We start from the raw sequence: 24,295 nt of genomic DNA on the forward strand, positions 1-24,295 counted from the left end.
AAGAGCCCTGCATTCTGTTCATTGCTCACCTAGAACATGCATTAACTTTGGGAATTGTTGGCACCAACAGGCATCTTAGTTTAGTGGAGTGTTTCTGGTGTTTAAGTGCAGAAGCCCTGGGCTCAATTCCTCGGTGACCCTTCTCAAGGTGATGATACAAATGCATCGTCACCTTTACGTTTAATGTCAGAATTGTTTATTTCTATTTGGTGGTGTATGAATGCTTGCAATAGTATGTTGATTTTTTCTAGCCTTGAATGAATAAAAGCAAATCACTCCTCTTTATGTATTTTTCTAATACATTGATATTTGCATCTCCTTTCCTAGCCTGCATTTTTCACTATCTTACAGGCTGTATATAATAAGTATCAATTCAGGGGCCCTTCTATTACTCAATTCACAACTATTCTATCCTGGCATTGATAAGCAATCTACATCTGCTTCTGTTGTGTATTGGTTATCATGTTTACCTGACGTGTGAAAACCCCATGTTTGACAGTGCGCGTTAATAAAGAGACCAATGATTTGTATTAAAAGTTGGCATGTGTTTTTGTTACCTTGCACCGGCCAAAAAGTGCCGGAAATGACTTCATTTGCAGTCACTTGAAAAGTAGGGATTCTCAAATAAATGGTAATAGGTTGGAACAAATCTAAAGGAATGCATGGCATATCTATATGTATGTGTACGCAGCTATCCATATATAAAGATAGATAGATAGATAGATAGATAGATAGATAGATAGATAGATAGATAGATAGATAGATAGATAGATAGATAGATAGATAGATAGATAGATAGATAGATAGATAGATAGATAGATAGATAGATAGATAGATAGATAGATAAATAGATAGATAGATAGATAGATAGATAGATAGATAGATATTGGGAGAGAGAGAGCGTTAATATAAACTGAGACTTTATTTTCCATCAAGCTGTCTTTCCTTTCCTTCAGGAGCAGAATGTTCTGATCATCAGCGCTCCAGAATCGAGTGCTTGGTTGGCAAGCATCACACATTGTGATGTGTTAGCTAAGAGTTCCATGTCGTTCAGACTCATATATTCCTCTGTAGTTGTACCTTGGTGATTCAACAAAATGTGGCATCATAAGCAGCATTCTACTGCCATAGACTGGGCAGAAAAAAACTTTTGGAATTTCACTGAAAAAGAAAAAAAGCATACTTAGGCAGAGCTTTCTGGACAGTAAGGACATTAGAGTAAGTGATGAATAAGCACTGCTTTTGTTAATTTACATAGGCAGAACAGAGACTGCTGGGAAAAGCCTGAAATTAAAGGCACAGAAAATGCCTGCTTCTGGATAGAACACTGAGAAGGGTTGAAAGTTTTTTCTCTGACCCTGGCCACTTATACAAGCAATCCTATGATAGTCAGAAGGACCCACCCTAAAAAGGAAGGGACAGCCATTTGGACCCTTTCCACCTTTTCTATATCTCGCCTGATCGAGCCTGATTGAGCGGATTAGCACATGTACTTCTCATTTTGGGAAGGTATTGCTTAGCTTGCTACCAGCAGCTCAGTTATGTTATGATGTTAGAGGCTTGCAAGGAATGCTTTAGTCCTGCATTAGGCAGTTTTTATTGCTACTTGCATTCAAGAGAAAGATAATTAGCCAGAATCTGTGACCCAGTTATTCAGCTTGGCATTCCGATTTGCACAAAGGGAATAAGCATTTGAGAAAAAATGCAACATGTGTTTCTTATGTTGTTATGAACAGCTTTTTATTCTTTCTCTTTAGGGTCTAGCCACTGCAGAAATTGATAAATAAGTGCTGACTTCCTGTAAGATGTGTCCAATGCTGGGACAAAATAAAAGGGGACACTTATAAATGATAGTGATATCATTTGAGAAAGGGTAAGTTGACACTGAATTTCATGTGTATTCACAGACCAAGCATGAAAAAGTCCCCAGCATGATCTTCATTGCGTGCTTAGAGCTGGTATTAGCTTTTCAGAGGTGCAGGCCTTTCGAAGGCTCGTTGGTCTAGGGGTATGATTCTCGCTTTGGGTGCGAGAGGTCCCGGGTTCAAATCCCGGACGAGCCCTTTCATTGGTGCTTTTTTAAAGTAGTATTGAAGTATGCATTTCAAAGCCAATATCAATTTTCTCTTTGCAGTAGTGGATGAATATTTGCTAGAGTCTCATGCTTTTAACCTTGCCCTGCCTGAGCAAATAGGAAACATTTCTCTTTAAGCATTTTGCAAAAATGCTGAACTTGCATGGCATATACAAGCGTTCAGCTAGGGCTGTCTGGGAAGGTTGCATGAAAGAAATCTAAAACCAGAGGCCCTTGGAATAGCCTGTTTTGAGAAGTTTCATCACAGAAGAATCAACTGTAGACATCTGTTTCTGTAGTGTAGTGGTTATCACGTTCGCCTCACACGCGAAAGGTCCCCGGTTCGAAACCGGGCAGAAACAGTTGTTATATTGTCTTGGCTGCAATGTTGAGAGGTGCCGTTTTGCCATGAAATTGTCCAGGCCCTGAAGATGGTTTCATGCAGACTCATTCCAAGAAAGTGAATTCTCTTAAAAACACTAAAGTAATTGGCATGTGGATGTATCTGTTGATTCACAGACCTCGCTTTCATAAGAGCCCTGCATTCTGTTCATTGCTCACCTAGAACATGCATTAACTTTGGGAATTGTTGGCACCAACAGGCATCTTAGTTTAGTGGAGTGTTTCTGGTGTTTAAGTGCAGAAGCCCTGGGCTCAATTCCTCGGTGACCCTTCTCAAGGTGATGATACAAATGCATCGTCACCTTTACGTTTAATGTCAGAATTGTTTATTTCTATTTGGTGGTGTATGAATGCTTGCAATAGTATGTTGATTTTTTCTAGCCTTGAATGAATAAAAGCAAATCACTCCTCTTTATGTATTTTTTTAATACATTGATATTTGCATCTCCTTTCCTAGCCTGCATTTTTCACTATCTTACAGGCTGTATATAATAAGTATCAATTCAGGGGCCCTTCTATTACTCAATACACAACTATTCTATCCTGGCATTGATAAGCAATCTACATCTGCTTCTGTTGTGTATTGGTTATCATGTTTACCTGACGTGTGAAAGCCCCATGTTTGACAGTGCGCGTTAATAAAGAGACCAATGATTTGTATTAAAAGTTGGCATGTGTTTTTGTTACCTTGCACCGGCCAAAAAGTGCCGGAAATGACTTCATTTGCAGTCACTTGAAAAGTAGGGATTCTCAAATAAATGGTAAGAGGTTGGAACAAATCTAAAGGAATGCATGGCATATCTATATGTATGTGTACGCAGGTATCCATATATAAAGATAGATAGATAGATAGATAGATAGATAGATAGATAGATAGATAGATAGATAGATAGATAGATAGATAGATAGATAGATAGATAGATAGATAGATAGATAGATAGATAGATAGATAGATAGATAGATAGATAGATAGATAGATAGATAGATAGATAGATAGATAGATAGATAGATAGATATTGGGAGAGAGAGAGCGTTAATATAAACTGAGACTTTATTTTCCATCAAGCTGTCTTTCCTTTCCTTCAGGAGCAGAATGTTCTGATCATCAGCGCTCCAGAATCTAGTGCTTGGTTGGCAAGCATCACACATTGTGATGTGTTAGCTAAGAGTTCCATGTCGTTCAGACTCATATATTCCTCTGTAGTTGTACCTTGGTGATTCAACAAAATGTGGCATCATAAGCAGCATTCTACTGCCATAGACTGGGCAGAAAAAACATTTAGAATTTCACTGAAAAAGAAAAAAAGCATACTTAGGCAGAGCTTTCTGGACAGTAAGGACATTAGAGTAAGTGATGAATAAGCACTGCTTTTGTTAATTTACATAGGCAGAACAGAGACTGCTGGGAAAAGCCTGAAATTAAAGGCACAGAAAATGCCTGCTTCTGGATAGAACACTGAGAAGGGTTGAAAGTTTTTTCTCTGACCCTGGCCACTTATACAAGCAATCCTATGATAGTCAGAAGGACCCACCCTAAAAAGGAAGGGACAGCCATTTGGACCCTTTCCACCTTTTCTATATCTCGCCTGATCGAGCGCTGATTGAGCGGATTAGCACATGTACTTCTCATTTTGGGAAGGTATTGCTTAGCTTTCTACCAGCAGCTCAGTTATGTTATGATGTTAGAGGCTTGCAAGGAATGCTTTAGTCCTGCATTAGGCAGTTTTTATTGCTACTTGCATTCAAGGGAAAGATAATTAGCCAGAATCTGTGACCCAGTTATTCAGCTTGGCATTCCGATTTGCACAAAGGGAATAAGCATTTGAGAAAAAATGCAACATGTGTTTCTTATGTTGTTATGAACAGCTTTTTATTCTTTCTCTTTAGGGTCTAGCCACTGCAGAAATAGATAAATAAGTGCTGACTTCCTGTAAGACGTGTCCAATGCTGGGACAAAATAAAAGGGGACACTTATAAATGATAGTGATATCATTTGAGAAACGGTAAGTTGACACTGAATTTCATGTGTATTCACAGACCAAGCATGAAAAAGTCCCCAGCATGATCTTCATTGCGTGCTTAGAGCTGGTATTAGCTTTTCAGAGGTTCAGGCCTTTCGAAGGCTCGTTGGTCTAGGGGTATGATTCTCGCTTTGGGTGCGAGAGGTCCCGGGTTCAAATCCCGGACGAGCCCTTTCATTGGTGCTTTTTTAAAGTAGTATTGAAGTATGCATTTCAAAGCCAATATCAATTTTCTCTTTGCAGTAGTGGATGAATATTTGCTAGAGTCTCATGCTTTTAACCTTGCCCTGCCTGAGCAAATAGGAAACATTTCTCTTTAAGCATTTTGCAAAAATGCTGAACTTGCATGGCATATACAAGCGTTCAGCTAGGGCTGTCTGGGAAGGTTGCATGAAAGAAATCTAAAACCAGAGGCCCTTGGAATAGCCTGTTTTGAGAAGTTTCATCACAGAAGAATCAACTGTAGACATCTGTTTCTGTAGTGTAGTGGTTATCACGTTCGCCTCACACGCGAAAGGTCCCCGGTTCGAAACCGGGCAGAAACAGTTGTTATATTGTCTTGGCTGCAATGTTGAGAGGTGCCGTTTTGCCATGAAATTGTCCAGGCCCTGAAGATGGTTTCATGCAGACTCATTCCAAGAAAGTGAATTCTCTTAAAAACACTAAAGTAATTGGCATGTGGATGTATCTGTTGATTCACAGACCTCGCTTTCATAAGAGCCCTGCATTCTGTTCATTGCTCACCTAGAACATGCATTAACTTTGGGAATTGTTGGCACCAACAGGCATCTTAGTTTAGTGGAGTGTTTCTGGTGTTTAAGTGCAGAAGCCCTGGGCTCAATTCCTCGGTGACCCTTCTCAAGGTGATGATACAAATGCATCGTCACCTTTACGTTTAATGTCAGAATTGTTTATTTCTATTTGGTGGTGTATGAATGCTTGCAATAGTATGTTGATTTTTTCTAGCCTTGAATGAATAAAAGCAAATCACTCCTCTTTATGTATTTTTCTAATACATTGATATTTGCATCTCCTTTCCTAGCCTGCATTTTTCACTATCTTACAGGCTGTATATAATAAGTATCAATTCAGGGGCCCTTCTATTACTCAATTCACAACTATTCTATCCTGGCATTGATAAGCAATCTACATCTGCTTCTGTTGTGTATTGGTTATCATGTTTACCTGACGTGTGAAAGCCCCATGTTTGACAGTGCGCGTTAATAAAGAGACCAATGATTTGTATTAAAAGTTGGCATGTGTTTTTGTTACCTTGCACCGGCCAAAAAGTGCCGGAAATGACTTCATTTGCAGTCACTTGAAAAGTAGGGATTCTCAAATAAATGGTAAGAGGTTGGAACAAATCTAAAGGAATGCATGGCATATCTATATGTATGTGTATGCAGGTATCCATATATAAAGATAGATAGATAGATAGATAGATAGATAGATAGATAGATAGATAGATAGATAGATAGATAGATAGATAGATAGATAGATAGATAGATAGATAGATAGATAGATAGATAGATAGATAGATAGATAGATAGATAGATAGATAGATAGATAGATAGATAGATAGATATTCGGAGAGAGAGAGCGTTAATATAAACTGAGACTTTATTTTCCATCAAGCTGTCTTTCCTTTCCTTCAGGAGCAGAATGTTCTGATCATCAGCGCTCCAGAATCTAGTGCTTGGTTGGCAAGCATCACACATTGTGATGTGTTAGCTAAGAGTTCCATGTCGTTCAGACTCATATATTCCTCTGTAGTTGTACCTTGGTGATTCAACAAAATGTGGCATCATAAGCAGCATTCTACTGCCATAGACTGGGCAGAAAAAACATTTAGAATTTCACAGAAAAAGAAAAAAAGCATACTTAGGCAGAGCTTTCTGGACAGTAAGGACATTAGAGTAAGTGATGAATAAGCACTGCTTTTGTTAATTTACATAGGCAGAACAGAGACTGCTGGGAAAAGCCTGAAATTAAAGGCACAGAAAATGCCTGCTTCTGGATAGAACACTGAGAAGGGTTGAAAGTTTTTTCTCTGACCCTGGCCACTCGTACAAGCAATCCTATGATAGTCAGAAGGACCCACCCTAAAAAGGAAGGGACAGCCATTTGGACCCTTTCCACCTTTTCTATATCTCGCCTGATCGAGCCTGATTGAGCGGATTAGCACATGTACTTCTCATTTTGGGAAGGTATTGCTTAGCTTGCTACCAGCAGCTCAGTTATGTTATGATGTTAGAGGCTTGCAAGGAATGCTTTAGTCCTGCATTAGGCAGTTTTTATTGCTACTTGCATTCAAGGGAAAGATAATTAGCCAGAATCTGTGACCCAGTTATTCAGCTTGGCATTCCGATTTGCGCAAAGGGAATAAGCATTTGAGAAAAAATGCAAAATGTGTTTCTTATGTTGTTATGAACAGCTTTTTATTCTTTCTCTTTAGGGTCTAGCCACTGCAGAAATAGATAAATAAGTGCTGACTTCCTGTAAGACGTGTCCAATGCTGGGACAAAATAAAAGGGGACACTTATAAATGATAGTGATATCATTTGAGAAAGGGTAAGTTGACACTGAATTTCATGTGTATTCACAGACCAAGCATGAAAAAGTCCCCAGCATGATCTTCATTGCGTGCTTAGAGCTGGTATTAGCTTTTCAGAGGTGCGGGCCTTTCGAAGGCTCGTTGGTCTAGGGGTATGATTCTCGCTTTGGGTGCGAGAGGTCCCGGGTTCAAATCCCGGACGAGCCCTTTCATTGGTGCTTTTTTAAAGTAGTATTGAAGTATGCATTTCAAAGCCAATATCAATTTTCTCTTTGCAGTAGTGGATGAATATTTGCTAGAGTCTCATGCTTTTAACCTTGCCCTGCCTGAGCAAATAGGAAACATTTCTCTTTAAGCATTTTGCAAAAATGCTGAACTTGCATGGCATATACAAGCGTTCAGCTAGGGCTGTCTGGGAAGGTTGCATGAAAGAAATCTAAAACCAGAGGCCCTTGGAATAGCCTGTTTTGAGAAGTTTCATCACAGAAGAATCAACTGTAGACATCTGTTTCTGTAGTGTAGTGGTTATCACGTTCACCTCACACGCGAAAGGTCCCCGGTTCGAAACCGGGCAGAAACAGTTGTTATATTGTCTTGGCTGCAATGTTGAGAGGTGCCGTTTTGCCATGAAATTGTCCAGGCCCTGAAGATGGTTTCATGCAGACTCATTCCAAGAAAGTGAATTCTCTTAAAAACACTAAAGTAATTGGCATGTGGATGTATCTGTTGATTCACAGACCTCGCTTTGAAAAGAGCCCTGCATTCTGTTCATTGCTCACCTAGAACATGCATTAACTTTGGGAATTGTTGGCTCCAACAGGCATCTTAGTTTAGTGGAGTGTTTCTGGTGTTTAAGTGCAGAAGCCCTGGGCTCAATTCCTCGGTGACCCTTCTCAAGGTGATGATACAAATGCATCGTCACCTTTACGTTTAATGTCAGAATTGTTTATTTCTATTTGGTGGTGTATGAATGCTTGCAATAGTATGTTGATTTTTTCTAGCCTTGAATGAATAAAAGCAAATCACTCCTCTTTATGTATTTTTCTAATACATTGATATTTGCATCTCCTTTCCTAGCCTGCATTTTTCACTATCTTACAGGCTGTATATAATAAGTATCAATTCAGGGGCCCTTCTTCTACTCAATTCACAACTGTTCTATCCCGGCATTGATAAGCAATCTACATCTGCTTCTGTTGTATATTGGTTATCATGTTTACCTGACGTGTGAAAGCCCCATGTTTGACAGTGCGCGTTAATAAAGAGACCAATGATTTTTATTAAAAGTTGTCATGTGTTTTTGTTACCTTGCCCCGGCCAAAAAGTGCCGGAAATGACTTCATTTGCAGTCACTTGAAAAGTAGGGATTCTCAAATAAATGGTAAGAGGTTGGAACAAATCTAAAGGAATGCATGGCATATCTATATGTATGTGTACGCAGGTATCCATATATAAAGATAGATAGATAGATAGATAGATAGATAGATAGATAGATAGATAGATAGATAGATAGATAGATAGATAGATAGATAGATAGATAGATAGATAGATAGATAGATAGATAGATAGATAGATAGATAGATAGATAGATAGATAGATAGATAGATAGATAGATAGATATTGGGAGAGAGAGAGCGTTAATATAAACTGAGACTTTATTTTCCATCAAGCTGTCTTTCCTTTCCTTCAGGAGCAGAATGTTCTGATCATCAGCGCTCCAGAATCTAGTGCTTGGTTGGCAAGCATCACACATTGTGATGTGTTAGCTAAGAGTTCCATGTCGTTCAGACTCATATATTCCTCTGTAGTTGTACCTTGGTGATTCAACAAAATGTGGCATCATAAGCAGCATTCTACTGCCATAGACTGGGCAGAAAAAACATTTAGAATTTCACTGAAAAAGAAAAAAAGCATACTTAGGCAGAGCTTTCTGGACAGTAAGGACATTAGAGTAAGTGATGAATAAGCACTGCTTTTGTTAATTTACATAGGCAGAACAGAGACTGCTGGGAAAAGCCTGAAATTAAAGGCACAGAAAATGCCTGCTTCTGGATAGAACACTGAGAAGGGTTGAAAGTTTTTTCTCTGACCCTGGCCACTCGTACAAGCAATCCTATGATAGTCAGAAGGACCCACCCTAAAAAGGAAGGGACAGCCATTTGGACCCTTTCCACCTTTTCTATATCTCGCCTGATCGAGCCTGATCGAGCGCTGATTGAGCGAATTAGCACATGTACTTTTCATTTTGGGAAGGTATTGCTTAGCTTGCTACCAGCAGCTCAGTTATGTTATGATGTTAGAGGCTTGCAAGGAATGCTTTAGTCCTGCATTAGGCAGTTTTTATTGCTACTTGCATTCAAGGGAAAGATAATTAGCCAGAATCTGTGACCCAGTTATTCAGCTTGGCATTCCGATTTGCACAAAGGGAATAAGCATTTGAGAAAAAATGCAACATGTGTTTCTTATGTTGTTATGAACAGCTTTTTATTCTTTCTCTTTAGGGTCTAGCCACTGCAGAAATAGATAAATAAGTGCTGACTTCCTGTAAGACGTGTCCAATGCTGGGACAAAATAAAAGGGGACACTTATAAATGATAGTGATATCATTTGAGAAAGGGTAAGTTGACACTGAATTTCATGTGTATTCACAGACCAAGCATGAAAAAGTCCCCAGCATGATCTTCATTGCGTGCTTAGAGCTGGTATTAGCTTTTCAGAGGTGCGGGCCTTTCGAAGGCTCGTTGGTCTAGGGGTATGATTCTCGCTTTGGGTGCGAGAGGTCCCGGGTTCAAATCCCGGACGAGCCCTTTCATTGGTGCTTTTTTAAAGTAGTATTGAAGTATGCATTTCAAAGCCAATATCAATTTTCTCTTTGCAGTAGTGGATGAATATTTGCTAGAGTCTCATGCTTTTAACCTTGCCCTGCCTGAGCAAATAGGAAACATTTCTCTTTAAGCATTTTGCAAAAATGCTGAACTTGCATGGCATATACAAGCGTTCAGCTAGGGCTGTCTGGGAAGGTTGCATGAAAGAAATCTAAAACCAGAGGCCCTTGGAATAGCCTGTTTTGAGAAGTTTCATCACAGAAGAATCAACTGTAGACATCTGTTTCTGTAGTGTAGTGGTTATCACGTTCGCCTCACACGCGAAAGGTCCCCGGTTCGAAACCGGGCAGAAACAGTTGTTATATTGTCTTGGCTGCAATGTTGAGAGGTGCCGTTTTGCCATGAAATTGTCCAGGCCCTGAAGATGGTTTCATGCAGACTCATTCCAAGAAAGTGAATTCTCTTAAAAACACTAAAGTAATTGGCATGTGGATGTATCTGTTGATTCACAGACCTCGCTTTCATAAGAGCCCTGCATTCTGTTCATTGCTCACCTAGAACATGCATTAACTTTGGGAATTGTTGGCACCAACAGGCATCTTAGTTTAGTGGAGTGTTTCTGGTGTTTAAGTGCAGAAGCCCTGGGCTCAATTCCTCGGTGACCCTTCTCAAGGTGATGATACAAATGCATCGTCACCTTTACGTTTAATGTCAGAATTGTTTATTTCTATTTGGTGGTGTATGAATGCTTGCAATAGTATGTTGATTTTTTCTAGCCTTGAATGAATAAAAGCAAATCACTCCTCTTTATGTATTTTTCTAATACATTGATATTTGCATCTCCTTTCCTAGCCTGCATTTTTCACTATCTTACAGGCTGTATATAATAAGTATCAATTCAGGGGCCCTTCCATTACTCAATACACAACTATTCTATCCTGGCATTGATAAGCAATCTACATCTGCTTCTGTTGTGTATTGGTTATCATGTTTACCTGACGTGTGAAAGCCCCATGTTTGACAGTGCGCGTTAATAAAGAGACCAATGATTTGTATTAAAAGTTGGCATGTGTTTTTGTTACCTTGCACCGGCCAAAAAGTGCCGGAAATGACTTCATTTGCAGTCACTTGAAAAGTAGGGATTCTCAAATAAATGGTAAGAGGTTGGAACAAATCTAAAGGAATGCATGGCATATCTATATGTATGTGTACGCAGGTATCCATATATAAAGATAGATAGATAGATAGATAGATAGATAGATAGATAGATAGATAGATAGATAGATAGATAGATAGATAGATAGATAGATAGATAGATAGATAGATAGATAGATAGATAGATAGATAGATAGATAGATAGATAGATAGATAGATAGATAGATAGATAGATAGATAGATAGATAGATAGATAGATAGATATTGGGAGAGAGAGAGCGTTAATATAAACTGAGACTTTATTTTCCATCAAGCTGTCTTTCCTTTCCTTCAGGAGCAGAATGTTCTGATCATCAGCGCTCCAGAATCTAGTGCTTGGTTGGCAAGCATCACACATTGTGATGTGTTAGCTAAGAGTTCCATGTCGTTCAGACTCATATATTCCTCTGTAGTTGTACCTTGGTGATTCAACAAAATGTGGCATCATAAGCAGCATTCTACTGCCATAGACTGGGCAGAAAAAACATTTAGAATTTCACTGAAAAAGAAAAAAAGCATACTTAGGCAGAGCTTTCTGGACAGTAAGGACATTAGAGTAAGTGATGAATAAGCACTGCTTTTGTTAATTTACATAGGCAGAACAGAGACTGCTGGGAAAAGCCTGAAATTAAAGGCACAGAAAATGCCTGCTTCTGGATAGAACACTGAGAAGGGTTGAAAGTTTTTTCTCTGACCCTGGCCACTTATACAAGCAATCCTATGATAGTCAGAAGGACCCACCCTAAAAAGGAAGGGACAGCCATTTGGACCCTTTCCACCTTTTCTATATCTCGCCTGATCGAGCGCTGATTGAGCGGATTAGCACATGTACTTCTCATTTTGGGAAGGTATTGCTTAGCTTGCTACCAGCAGCTCAGTTATGTTATGATGTTAGAGGCTTGCAAGGAATGCTTTAGTCCTGCATTAGGCAGTTTTTATTGCTACTTGCATTCAAGGGAAAGATAATGAGCCAGAATCTGTGACCCAGTTATTCAGCTTGGCATTCCGATTTGCACAAACGGAATAAGCATTTGAGAAAAAATGCAACATGTGTTTCTTATGTTGTTATGAACAGCTTTTTATTCTTTCTCTTTAGGGTCTAGCCACTGCAGAAATAGATAAATAAGTGCTGACTTCCTGTAAGACGTGTCCAATGCTGGGACAAAATAAAAGGGGACACTTATAAATGATAGTGATATCATTTGAGAAAGGGTAAGTTGACACTGAATTTCATGTGTATTCACAGACCAAGCATGAAAAAGTCCCCAGCATGATCTTCATTGCGTGCTTAGAGCTGGTATTAGCTTTTCAGAGGTGCAGGCCTTTCGAAGGCTCGTTGGTCTAGGGGTATGATTCTCGCTTTGGGTGCGAGAGGTCCCGGGTTCAAATCCCGGACGAGCCCTTTCATTGGTGCTTTTTTAAAGTAGTATTGAAGTATGCATTTCAAAGCCAATATCAATTTTCTCTTTGCAGTAGTGGATGAATATTTGCTAGAGTCTCATGCTTTTAACCTTGCCCTGCCTGAGCAAATAGGAAACATTTCTCTTTAAGCATTTTGCAAAAATGCTGAACTTGCATGGCATATACAAGCGTTCAGCTAGGGCTGTCTGGGAAGGTTGCATGAAAGAAATCTAAAACCAGAGGCCCTTGGAATAGCCTGTTTTGAGAAGTTTCATCACAGAAGAATCAACTGTAGACATCTGTTTCTGTAGTGTAGTGGTTATCACGTTCGCCTCACACGCGAAAGGTCCCCGGTTCGAAACCGGGCAGAAACAGTTGTTATATTGTCTTGGCTGCAATGTTGAGAGGTGCCGTTTTGCCATGAAATTGTCCAGGCCCTGAAGATGGTTTCATGCAGACTCATTCCAAGAAAGTGAATTCTCTTAAAAACACTAAAGTAATTGGCATGTGGATGTATCTGTTGATTCACAGACCTCGCTTTCATAAGAGCCCTGCATTCTGTTCATTGCTCACCTAGAACATGCATTAACTTTGGGAATTGTTGGCACCAACAGGCATCTTAGTTTAGTGGAGTGTTTCTGGTGTTTAAGTGCAGAAGCCCTGGGCTCAATTCCTCGGTGACCCTTCTCAAGGTGATGATACAAATGCATCGTCACCTTTACGTTTAATGTCAGAATTGTTTATTTCTATTTGGTGGTGTATGAATGCTTGCAATAGTATGTTGATTTTTTCTAGCCTTGAATGAATAAAAGCAAATCACTCCTCTTTATGTATTTTTTTAATACATTAATATTTGCATCTCCTTTCCTAGCCTGCATTTTTCACTATCTTACAGGCTGTATATAATAAGTATCAATTCAGGGGCCCTTCTATTACTCAATACACAACTATTCTATCCTGGCATTGATAAGCAATCTACATCTGCTTCTGTTGTGTATTGGTTATCATGTTTACCTGACGTGTGAAAGCCCCATGTTTGACAGTGCGCGTTAATAAAGAGACCAATGATTTGTATTAAAAGTTGGCATGTGTTTTTGTTACCTTGCACCGGCCAAAAAGTGCCGGAAATGACTTCATTTGCAGTCACTTGAAAAGTAGGGATTCTCAAATAAATGGTAAGAGGTTGGAACAAATCTAAAGGAATGCATGGCATATCTATATGTATGTGTACGCAGGTATCCATATATAAAGATAGATAGATAGATAGATAGATAGATAGATAGATAGATAGATAGATAGATAGATAGATAGATAGATAGATAGATAGATAGATAGATAGATAGATAGATAGATAGATAGATAGATAGATAGATAGATAGATAGATAGATAGATATTGGGAGAGAGAGAGCGTTAATATAAACTGAGACTTTATTTTCCATCAAGCTGTCTTTCCTTTCCTTCAGGAGCAGAATGTTCTGATCATCAGCGCTCCAGAATCTAGTGCTTGGTTGGCAAGCATCACACATTGTGATGTGTTAGCTAAGAGTTCCATGTCGTTCAGACTCATATATTCCTCTGTAGTTGTACCTTGGTGATTCAACAAAATGTGGCATCATAAGCAGCATTCTACTGCCATAGACTGGGCAGAAAAAACATTTAGAATTTCACTGAAAAAGAAAAAAAGCATACTTAGGCAGAGCTTTCTGGACAGTAAGGACATTAGAGTAAGTGATGAATAAGCACTGCTTTTGTTAATTTACATAGGCAGAACAGAGACTGCTGGGAAAAGCCTGAAATTAAAGGCACAGAAAATGCCTGCTTCTGGATAGAACACTGAGAAGGGTTGAAAGTTTTTTCTCTGACCCTGGCCACTTATACAAGCAATCCTATGATAGTCAGAAGGACCCACCCTAAAAAGGAAGGGACAGCCATTTGGACCCTTTCCACCTTTTCTATATCTCGCCTGATCGAGCGCTGATTGAGCGGATTAGCACATGTACTTCTCATTTTGGGAAGGTATTGCTTAGCTTGCTACCAGCAGCTCAGTTATGTTATGATGTTAGAGGCTTGCAAGGAATGCTTTAGTCCTGCATTAGGCAGTTTTTATTGCTACTTGCATTCAAGGGAAAGATAATTAGCCAGAATCTGTGACCCAGTTATTCAGCTTGGCATTCCGATTTGCACAAAGGGAATAAGCATTTGAGAAAAAATGCAACATGTGTTTCTTATGTTGTTATGAACAGCTTTTTATTCTTTCTCTTTAGGGTCTAGCCACTGCAGAAATAGATAAATAAGTGCTGACTTCCTGTAAGACGTGTCCAATGCTGGGACAAAATAAAAGGGGACACTTATAAATGATAGTGATATCATTTGAGAAAGGGTAAGTTGACACTGAATTTCATGTGTATTCACAGACCAAGCATGAAAAAGTCCCCAGCATGATCTTCATTGCGTGCTTAGAGCTGGTATTAGCTTTTCAGAGGTGCAGGCCTTTCGAAGGCTCGTTGGTCTAGGGGTATGATTCTCGCTTTGGGTGCGGGAGGTCCTGGGTTCAAATCCCGGACGAGCCCTTTCATTGGTGCTTTTTTAAAGTAGTATTGAAGTATGCATTTCAAAGCCAATATCAATTTTCTCTTTGCAGTAGTGGATGAATATTTGCTAGAGTCTCATGCTTTTAACCTTGCCCTGCCTGAGCAAATAGGAAACATTTCTCTTTAAGCATTTTGCAAAAATGCTGAACTTGCATGGCATATACAAGCGTTCAGCTAGGGCTGTCTGGGAAGGTTGCATGAAAGAAATCTAAAACCAGAGGCCCTTGGAATAGCCTGTTTTGAGAAGTTTCATCACAGAAGAATCAACTGTAGACATCTGTTTCTGTAGTGTAGTGGTTATCACGTTCGCCTCACACGCGAAAGGTCCCCGGTTCGAAACCGGGCAGAAACAGTTGTTATATTGTCTTGGCTGCAATGTTGAGAGGTGCCATTTTGCCATGAAATTGTCCAGGCCCTGAAGATGGTTTCATGCAGACTCATTCCAAGAAAGTGAATTCTCTTAAAAACACTAAAGTAATTGGCATGTGGATGTATCTGTTGATTCACAGACCTCGCTTTCATAAGAGCCCTGCATTCTGTTCATTGCTCACCTAGAACATGCATTAACTTTGGGAATTGTTGGCACCAACAGGCATCTTAGTTTAGTGGAGTGTTTCTGGTGTTTAAGTGCAGAAGCCCTGGGCTCAATTCCTCGGTGACCCTTCTCAAGGTGATGATACAAATGCATCGTCACCTTTACGTTTAATGTCAGAATTGTTTATTTCTATTTGGTGGTGTATGAATGCTTGCAATAGTATGTTGATTTTTTCTAGCCTTGAATGAATAAAAGCAAATCACTCCTCTTTATGTATTTTTCTAATACATTGATATTTGCATCTCCTTTCCTAGCCTGCATTTTTCACTATCTTACAGGCTGTATATAATAAGTATCAATTCAGGGGCCCTTCTATTACTCAATTCACAACTATTCTATCCTGGCATTGATAAGCAATCTACATCTGCTTCTGTTGTGTATTGGTTATCATGTTTACCTGACGTGTGAAAGCCCCATGTTTGACAGTGCGCGTTAATAAAGAGACCAATGATTTGTATTAAAAGTTGGCATGTGTTTTTGTTACCTTGCACCGGCCAAAAAGTGCCGGAAATGACTTCATTTGCAGTCACTTGAAAAGTAGGGATTCTCAAATAAATGGTAAGAGGTTGGAACAAATCTAAAGGAATGCATGGCATATCTATATGTATGTGTACGCAGGTATCCATATATAAAGATAGATAGATAGATAGATAGATAGATAGATAGATAGATAGATAGATAGATAGATAGATAGATAGATAGATAGATAGATAGATAGATAGATAGATAGATAGATAGATAGATAGATAGATAGATAGATAGATAGATAGATAGATAGATAGATAGATAGATAGATATTGGGAGAGAGAGAGCGTTAATATAAACTGAGACTTTATTTTCCATCAAGCTGTCTTTCCTTTCCTTCAGGAGCAGAATGTTCTGATCATCAGCGCTCCAGAATCTAGTGCTTGGTTGGCAAGCATCACACATTGTGATGTGTTAGCTAAGAGTTCCATGTCGTTCAGACTCATATATTCCTCTGTAGTTGTACCTTGGTGATTCAACAAAATGTGGCATCATAAGCAGCATTCTACTGCCATAGACTGGGCAGAAAAAACATTTAGAATTTCACTGAAAAAGAAAAAAAGCATACTTAGGCAGAGCTTTCTGGACAGTAAGGACATTAGAGTAAGTGATGAATAAGCACTGCTTTTGTTAATTTACATAGGCAGAACAGAGACTGCTGGGAAAAGCCTGAAATTAAAGGCACAGAAAATGCCTGCTTCTGGATAGAACACTGAGAAGGGTTGAAAGTTTTTTCTCTGACCCTGGCCACTTATACAAGCAATCCTATGATAGTCAGAAGGACCCACCCTAAAAAGGAAGGGACAGCCATTTGGACCCTTTCCACCTTTTCTATATCTCGCCTGATCGAGCGCTGATTGAGCGGATTAGCACATGTACTTCTCATTTTGGGAAGGTATTGCTTAGCTTGCTACCAGCAGCTCAGTTATGTTATGATGTTAGAGGCTTGCAAGGAATGCTTTAGTCCTGCATTAGGCAGTTTTTATTGCTACTTGCATTCAAGGGAAAGATAATGAGCCAGAATCTGTGACCCAGTTATTCAGCTTGGCATTCCGATTTGCACAAACGGAATAAGCATTTGAGAAAAAATGCAACATGTGTTTCTTATGTTGTTATGAACAGCTTTTTATTCTTTCTCTTTAGGGTCTAGCCACTGCAGAAATAGATAAATAAGTGCTGACTTCCTGTAAGACGTGTCCAATGCTGGGACAAAATAAAAGGGGACACTTATAAATGATAGTGATATCATTTGAGAAAGGGTAAGTTGACACTGAATTTCATGTGTATTCACAGACCAAGCATGAAAAAGTCCCCAGCATGATCTTCATTGCGTGCTTAGAGCTGGTATTAGCTTTTCAGAGGTGCAGGCCTTTCGAAGGCTCGTTGGTCTAGGGGTATGATTCTCGCTTTGGGTGCGAGAGGTCCCGGGTTCAAATCCCGGACGAGCCCTTTCATTGGTGCTTTTTTAAAGTAGTATTGAAGTATGCATTTCAAAGCCAATATCAATTTTCTCTTTGCAGTAGTGGATGAATATTTGCTAGAGTCTCATGCTTTTAACCTTGCCCTGCCTGAGCAAATAGGAAACATTTCTCTTTAAGCATTTTGCAAAAATGCTGAACTTGCATGGCATATACAAGCGTTCAGCTAGGGCTGTCTGGGAAGGTTGCATGAAAGAAATCTAAAACCAGAGGCCCTTGGAATAGCCTGTTTTGAGAAGTTTCATCACAGAAGAATCAACTGTAGACATCTGTTTCTGTAGTGTAGTGGTTATCACGTTCGCCTCACACGCGAAAGGTCCCCGGTTCGAAACCGGGCAGAAACAGTTGTTATATTGTCTTGGCTGCAATGTTGAGAGGTGCCGTTTTGCCATGAAATTGTCCAGGCCCTGAAGATGGTTTCATGCAGACTCATTCCAAGAAAGTGAATTCTCTTAAAAACACTAAAGTAATTGGCATGTGGATGTATCTGTTGATTCACAGACCTCGCTTTCATAAGAGCCCTGCATTCTGTTCATTGCTCACCTAGAACATGCATTAACTTTGGGAATTGTTGGCACCAACAGGCATCTTAGTTTAGTGGAGTGTTTCTGGTGTTTAAGTGCAGAAGCCCTGGGCTCAATTCCTCGGTGACCCTTCTCAAGGTGATGATACAAATGCATCGTCACCTTTACGTTTAATGTCAGAATTGTTTATTTCTATTTGGTGGTGTATGAATGCTTGCAATAGTATGTTGATTTTTTCTAGCCTTGAATGAATAAAAGCAAATCACTCCTCTTTATGTATTTTTTTAATACATTGATATTTGCATCTCCTTTCCTAGCCTGCATTTTTCACTATCTTACAGGCTGTATATAATAAGTATCAATTCAGGGGCCCTTCTATTACTCAATACACAACTATTCTATCCTGGCATTGATAAGCAATCTACATCTGCTTCTGTTGTGTATTGGTTATCATGTTTACCTGACGTGTGAAAGCCCCATGTTTGACAGTGCGCGTTAATAAAGAGACCAATGATTTGTATTAAAAGTTGGCATGTGTTTTTGTTACCTTGCACCGGCCAAAAAGTGCCGGAAATGACTTCATTTGCAGTCACTTGAAAAGTAGGGATTCTCAAATAAATGGTAAGAGGTTGGAACAAATCTAAAGGAATGCATGGCATATCTATATGTATGTGTACGCAGGTATCCATATATAAAGATAGATAGATAGATAGATAGATAGATAGATAGATAGATAGATAGATAGATAGATAGATAGATAGATAGATAGATAGATAGATAGATAGATAGATAGATAGATAGATAGATAGATAGATAGATAGATAGATAGATAGATAGATAGATAGATAGATAGATAGATAGATAGATAGATAGATAGATAGATATTGGGAGAGAGAGAGCGTTAATATAAACTGAGACTTTATTTTCCATCAAGCTGTCTTTCCTTTCCTTCAGGAGCAGAATGTTCTGATCATCAGCGCTCCAGAATCTAGTGCTTGGTTGGCAAGCATCACACATTGTGATGTGTTAGCTAAGAGTTCCATGTCGTTCAGACTCATATATTCCTCTGTAGTTGTACCTTGGTGATTCAACAAAATGTGGCATCATAAGCAGCATTCTACTGCCATAGACTGGGCAGAAAAAACATTTAGAATTTCACTGAAAAAGAAAAAAAGCATACTTAGGCAGAGCTTTCTGGACAGTAAGGACATTAGAGTAAGTGATGAATAAGCACTGCTTTTGTTAATTTACATAGGCAGAACAGAGACTGCTGGGAAAAGCCTGAAATTAAAGGCACAGAAAATGCCTGCTTCTGGATAGAACACTGAGAAGGGTTGAAAGTTTTTTCTCTGACCCTGGCCACTTATACAAGCAATCCTATGATAGTCAGAAGGACCCACCCTAAAAAGGAAGGGACAGCCATTTGGACCCTTTCCACCTTTTCTATATCTCGCCTGATCGAGCGCTGATTGAGCGGATTAGCACATGTACTTCTCATTTTGGGAAGGTATTGCTTAGCTTGCTACCAGCAGCTCAGTTATGTTATGATGTTAGAGGCTTGCAAGGAATGCTTTAGTCCTGCATTAGGCAGTTTTTATTGCTACTTGCATTCAAGGGAAAGATAATTAGCCAGAATCTGTGACCCAGTTATTCAGCTTGGCATTCCGATTTGCACAAAGGGAATAAGCATTTGAGAAAAAATGCAACATGTGTTTCTTATGTTGTTATGAACAGCTTTTTATTCTTTCTCTTTAGGGTCTAGCCACTGCAGAAATAGATAAATAAGTGCTGACTTCCTGTAAGACGTGTCCAATGCTGGGACAAAATAAAAGGGGACACTTATAAATGATAGTGATATCATTTGAGAAAGGGTAAGTTGACACTGAATTTCATGTGTATTCACAGACCAAGCATGAAAAAGTCCCCAGCATGATCTTCATTGCGTGCTTAGAGCTGGTATTAGCTTTTCAGAGGTGCAGGCCTTTCGAAGGCTCGTTGGTCTAGGGGTATGATTCTCGCTTTGGGTGCGGGAGGTCCCGGGTTCAAATCCCGGACGAGCCCTTTCATTGGTGCTTTTTTAAAGTAGTATTGAAGTATGCATTTCAAAGCCAATATCAATTTTCTCTTTGCAGTAGTGGATGAATATTTGCTAGAGTCTCATGCTTTTAACCTTGCCCTGCCTGAGCAAATAGGAAACATTTCTCTTTAAGCATTTTGCAAAAATGCTGAACTTGCATGGCATATACAAGCGTTCAGCTAGGGCTGTCTGGGAAGGTTGCATGAAAGAAATCTAAAACCAGAGGCCCTTGGAATAGCCTGTTTTGAGAAGTTTCATCACAGAAGAATCAACTGTAGACATCTGTTTCTGTAGTGTAGTGGTTATCACGTTCGCCTCACACGCGAAAGGTCCCCGGTTCGAAACCGGGCAGAAACAGTTGTTATATTGTCTTGGCTGCAATGTTGAGAGGTGCCATTTTGCCATGAAATTGTCCAGGCCCTGAAGATGGTTTCATGCAGACTCATTCCAAGAAAGTGAATTCTCTTAAAAACACTAAAGTAATTGGCATGTGGATGTATCTGTTGATTCACAGACCTCGCTTTCATAAGAGCCCTGCATTCTGTTCATTGCTCACCTAGAACATGCATTAACTTTGGGAATTGTTGGCACCAACAGGCATCTTAGTTTAGTGGAGTGTTTCTGGTGTTTAAGTGCAGAAGCCCTGGGCTCAATTCCTCGGTGACCCTTCTCAAGGTGATGATACAAATGCATCGTCACCTTTACGTTTAATGTCAGAATTGTTTATTTCTATTTGGTGGTGTATGAATGCTTGCAATAGTATGTTGATTTTTTCTAGCCTTGAATGAATAAAAGCAAATCACTCCTCTTTATGTATTTTTCTAATACATTGATATTTGCATCTCCTTTCCTAGCCTGCATTTTTCACTATCTTACAGGCTGTATATAATAAGTATCAATTCAGGGGCCCTTCTATTACTCAATTCACAACTATTCTATCCTGGCATTGATAAGCAATCTACATCTGCTTCTGTTGTGTATTGGTTATCATGTTTACCTGACGTGTGAAAGCCCCATGTTTGACAGTGCGCGTTAATAAAGAGACCAATGATTTGTATTAAAAGTTGGCATGTGTTTTTGTTACCTTGCACCGGCCAAAAAGTGCCGGAAATGACTTCATTTGCAGTCACTTGAAAAGTAGGGATTCTCAAATAAATGGTAAGAGGTTGGAACAAATCTAAAGGAATGCATGGCATATCTATATGTATGTGTACGCAGGTATCCATATATAAAGATAGATAGATAGATAGATAGATAGATAGATAGATAGATAGATAGATAGATAGATAGATAGATAGATAGATAGATAGATAGATAGATAGATAGATAGATAGATAGATAGATAGATAGATAGATAGATAGATAGATAGATAGATAGATAGATAGATAGATATTCGGAGAGAGAGAGCGTTAATATAAACTGAGACTTTATTTTCCATCAAGCTGTCTTTCCTTTCCTTCAGGAGCAGAATGTTCTGATCATCAGCGCTCCAGAATCTAGTGCTTGGTTGGCAAGCATCACACATTGTGATGTGTTAGCTAAGAGTTCCATGTCGTTCAGACTCATATATTCCTCTGTAGTTGTACCTTGGTGATTCAACAAAATGTGGCATCATAAGCAGCATTCTACTGCCATAGACTGGGCAGAAAAAACATTTAGAATTTCACTGAAAAAGAAAAAAAGCATACTTAGGCAGAGCTTTCTGGACAGTAAGGACATTAGAGTAAGTGATGAATAAGCACTGCTTTTGTTAATTTACATAGGCAGAACACAGACTGCTGGGAAAAGCCTGAAATTAAAGGCACAGAAAATGCCTGCTTCTGGATAGAACACTGAGAAGGGTTGAAAGTTTTTTCTCTGACCCTGGCCACTCGTACAAGCAATCCTATGATAGTCAGAAGGACCCACCCTAAAAAGGAAGGGACAGCCATTTGGACCCTTTCCACCTTTTCTATATCTCGCCTGATCGAGCCTGATCGAGCGCTGATTGAGCGGATTAGCACATGTACTTCTCATTTTGGGAAGGTATTGCTTAGCTTGCTACCAGCAGCTCAGTTATGTTATGATGTTAGAGGCTTGCAAGGAATGCTTTAGTCCTGCATTAGGCAGTTTTTATTGCTACTTGCATTCAAGGGAAAGATAATTAGCCAGAATCTGTGGCCCAGTTATTCAGCTTGGCATTCCGATTTGCACAAAGGGAATAAGCATTTGAGAAAAAATGCAACATGTGTTTCTTATGTTGTTATGAACAGCTTTTTATTCTTTCTCTTTAGGGTCTAGCCACTGCAGATATAGATAAATAAGTGCTGACTTCCTGTAAGACGTGTCCAATGCTGGGACAAAATAAAAGGGGACACTTATAAATGATAGTGATATCATTTGAGAAAGGGTAAGTTGACACTGAATTTCATGTGTATTCACAGACCAAGCATGAAAAAGTCCCCAGCATGATCTTCATTGCGTGCTTAGAGCTGGTATTAGCTTTTCAGAGGTGCGGGTCTTTCGAAGGCTCGTTGGTCTAGGGGTATGATTCTCGCTTTGGGTGCGAGAGGTCCCGGGTTCAAATCCCGGACGAGCCCTTTCATTGGTGCTTTTTTAAAGTAGTATTGAAGTATGCATTTCAAAGCCAATATCAATTTTCTCTTTGCAGTAGTGGATGAATATTTGCTAGAGTCTCATGCTTTTAACCTTGCCCTGCCTGAGCAAATAGGAAACATTTCTCTTTAAGCATTTTGCAAAAATGCTGAACTTGCATGGCATATACAAGCGTTCAGCTAGGGCTGTCTGGGAAGGTTGCATGAAAGAAATCTAAAACCAGAGGCCCTTGGAATAGCCTGTTTTGAGAAGTTTCATCACAGAAGAATCAACTGTAGACATCTGTTTCTGTAGTGTAGTGGTTATCACGTTTGCCTCACACGCGAAAGGTCCCCGGTTCGAAACCGGGCAGAAACAGTTGTTATATTGTCTTGGCTGCAATGTTGAGAGGTGCCGTTTTGCCATGAAATTGTCCAGGCCCTGAAGATGGTTTCATGCAGACTCGTTCCAAGAAAGTGAATTCTCTTAAAAACACTAAAGTAATTGGCATGTGGATGTATCTGTTGATTCACTGACCTCGCTTTCATAAGAGCCCTGCATTCTGTTCATTGCTCACCTAGAACATGCATTAACTTTGGGAATTGTTGGCACCAACAGGCATCTTAGTTTAGTGGAGTGTTTCTGGTGTTTAAGTGCAGAAGCCCTGGGCTCAATTCCTCGGTGACCCTTCTCAAGGTGATGATACAAATGCATCATCACCTTTACGTTTAATGTCAGAATTGTTTATTTCTATTTGGTGGTGTATGAATGCTTGCAATAGTATGTTGATTTTTTCTAGCCTTGAATGAATAAAAGCAAATCACTCCTCTTTATGTATTTTTCTAATACATTGATATTTGCATCTCCTTTCCTAGCCTGCATTTTTCACTATCTTACAGGCTGTATATAATAAGTATCAATTCAGGGGCCCTTCTTCTACTCAATTCACAACTGTTCTATCCCGGCATTGATAAGCAATCTACATCTGCTTCTGTTGTATATTGGTTATCATGTTTACCTGACGTGTGAAAGCCCCATGTTTGACAGTGCGCATTAATAAAGAGACCAATGATTTTTATTAAAAGTTGTCATGTGTTTTTGTTACCTTGCACCGGCCAAAAAGTGCCGGAAATGACTTCATTTGCAGTCACTTGAAAAGTAGGGATTCTCAAATAAATGGTAAGAGGTTGGAACAAATCTAAAGGAATGCATGGCATATCTATATGTATGTGTACGCAGGTATCCATATATAAAGATAGATAGATAGATAGATAGATAGATAGATAGATAGATAGATAGATAGATAGATAGATAGATAGATAGATAGATAGATAGATAGATAGATAGATAGATAGATAGATAGATAGATAGATAGATAGATAGATAGATATTGGGAGAGAGAGAGCGTTAATATAAACTGAGACTTTATTTTCCATCAAGCTGTCTTTCCTTTCCTTC

General features: G+C 39.3%; 16 non-coding genes across 16 annotated transcripts; all 16 read left to right on the forward strand.

Moving 5' to 3' along the window:
* Window positions 1–1,991: 1,991 nt before the first annotated feature.
* On the forward strand, window positions 1,992–2,063 carry TRNAP-UGG (transfer RNA proline (anticodon UGG)). The gene has a single exon. It is a non-coding gene; the product is annotated as a tRNA-Pro (tRNA).
* A 300-nt stretch (window positions 2,064–2,363) lies between these two features.
* Window positions 2,364–2,436, forward strand: TRNAV-CAC (transfer RNA valine (anticodon CAC)). Its single transcript has one exon. It is a non-coding gene; the product is annotated as a tRNA-Val (tRNA).
* Window positions 2,437–4,597: 2,161 nt separating this feature from the next.
* Window positions 4,598–4,669, forward strand: TRNAP-UGG (transfer RNA proline (anticodon UGG)). The gene has a single exon. It is a non-coding gene; the product is annotated as a tRNA-Pro (tRNA).
* A 300-nt stretch (window positions 4,670–4,969) lies between these two features.
* On the forward strand, window positions 4,970–5,042 carry TRNAV-CAC (transfer RNA valine (anticodon CAC)). Its single transcript has one exon. It is a non-coding gene; the product is annotated as a tRNA-Val (tRNA).
* Window positions 5,043–7,186: 2,144 nt separating this feature from the next.
* TRNAP-UGG (transfer RNA proline (anticodon UGG)) lies at window positions 7,187–7,258 on the forward strand. The gene has a single exon. It is a non-coding gene; the product is annotated as a tRNA-Pro (tRNA).
* Window positions 7,259–7,558: 300 nt separating this feature from the next.
* Window positions 7,559–7,631, forward strand: TRNAV-CAC (transfer RNA valine (anticodon CAC)). Its single transcript has one exon. It is a non-coding gene; the product is annotated as a tRNA-Val (tRNA).
* A 2,155-nt stretch (window positions 7,632–9,786) lies between these two features.
* TRNAP-UGG (transfer RNA proline (anticodon UGG)) lies at window positions 9,787–9,858 on the forward strand. The gene has a single exon. It is a non-coding gene; the product is annotated as a tRNA-Pro (tRNA).
* A 300-nt stretch (window positions 9,859–10,158) lies between these two features.
* On the forward strand, window positions 10,159–10,231 carry TRNAV-CAC (transfer RNA valine (anticodon CAC)). Its single transcript has one exon. It is a non-coding gene; the product is annotated as a tRNA-Val (tRNA).
* A 2,169-nt stretch (window positions 10,232–12,400) lies between these two features.
* On the forward strand, window positions 12,401–12,472 carry TRNAP-UGG (transfer RNA proline (anticodon UGG)). Its single transcript has one exon. It is a non-coding gene; the product is annotated as a tRNA-Pro (tRNA).
* Window positions 12,473–12,772: 300 nt separating this feature from the next.
* On the forward strand, window positions 12,773–12,845 carry TRNAV-CAC (transfer RNA valine (anticodon CAC)). Its single transcript has one exon. It is a non-coding gene; the product is annotated as a tRNA-Val (tRNA).
* Window positions 12,846–15,342: 2,497 nt separating this feature from the next.
* TRNAV-CAC (transfer RNA valine (anticodon CAC)) lies at window positions 15,343–15,415 on the forward strand. Its single transcript has one exon. It is a non-coding gene; the product is annotated as a tRNA-Val (tRNA).
* Window positions 15,416–17,560: 2,145 nt separating this feature from the next.
* TRNAP-UGG (transfer RNA proline (anticodon UGG)) lies at window positions 17,561–17,632 on the forward strand. The gene has a single exon. It is a non-coding gene; the product is annotated as a tRNA-Pro (tRNA).
* A 300-nt stretch (window positions 17,633–17,932) lies between these two features.
* On the forward strand, window positions 17,933–18,005 carry TRNAV-CAC (transfer RNA valine (anticodon CAC)). The gene has a single exon. It is a non-coding gene; the product is annotated as a tRNA-Val (tRNA).
* Window positions 18,006–20,546: 2,541 nt separating this feature from the next.
* TRNAV-CAC (transfer RNA valine (anticodon CAC)) lies at window positions 20,547–20,619 on the forward strand. Its single transcript has one exon. It is a non-coding gene; the product is annotated as a tRNA-Val (tRNA).
* A 2,151-nt stretch (window positions 20,620–22,770) lies between these two features.
* On the forward strand, window positions 22,771–22,842 carry TRNAP-UGG (transfer RNA proline (anticodon UGG)). The gene has a single exon. It is a non-coding gene; the product is annotated as a tRNA-Pro (tRNA).
* Window positions 22,843–23,142: 300 nt separating this feature from the next.
* Window positions 23,143–23,215, forward strand: TRNAV-CAC (transfer RNA valine (anticodon CAC)). Its single transcript has one exon. It is a non-coding gene; the product is annotated as a tRNA-Val (tRNA).
* The last annotated feature ends 1,080 nt before the right edge of the window (window positions 23,216–24,295 follow it).

This window comes from Lissotriton vulgaris, unplaced genomic scaffold (genome assembly GCF_964263255.1).
Source record: "Lissotriton vulgaris unplaced genomic scaffold, aLisVul1.2 SCAFFOLD_1545, whole genome shotgun sequence".
Taxonomy (NCBI): domain Eukaryota; kingdom Metazoa; phylum Chordata; class Amphibia; order Caudata; family Salamandridae; genus Lissotriton; species Lissotriton vulgaris.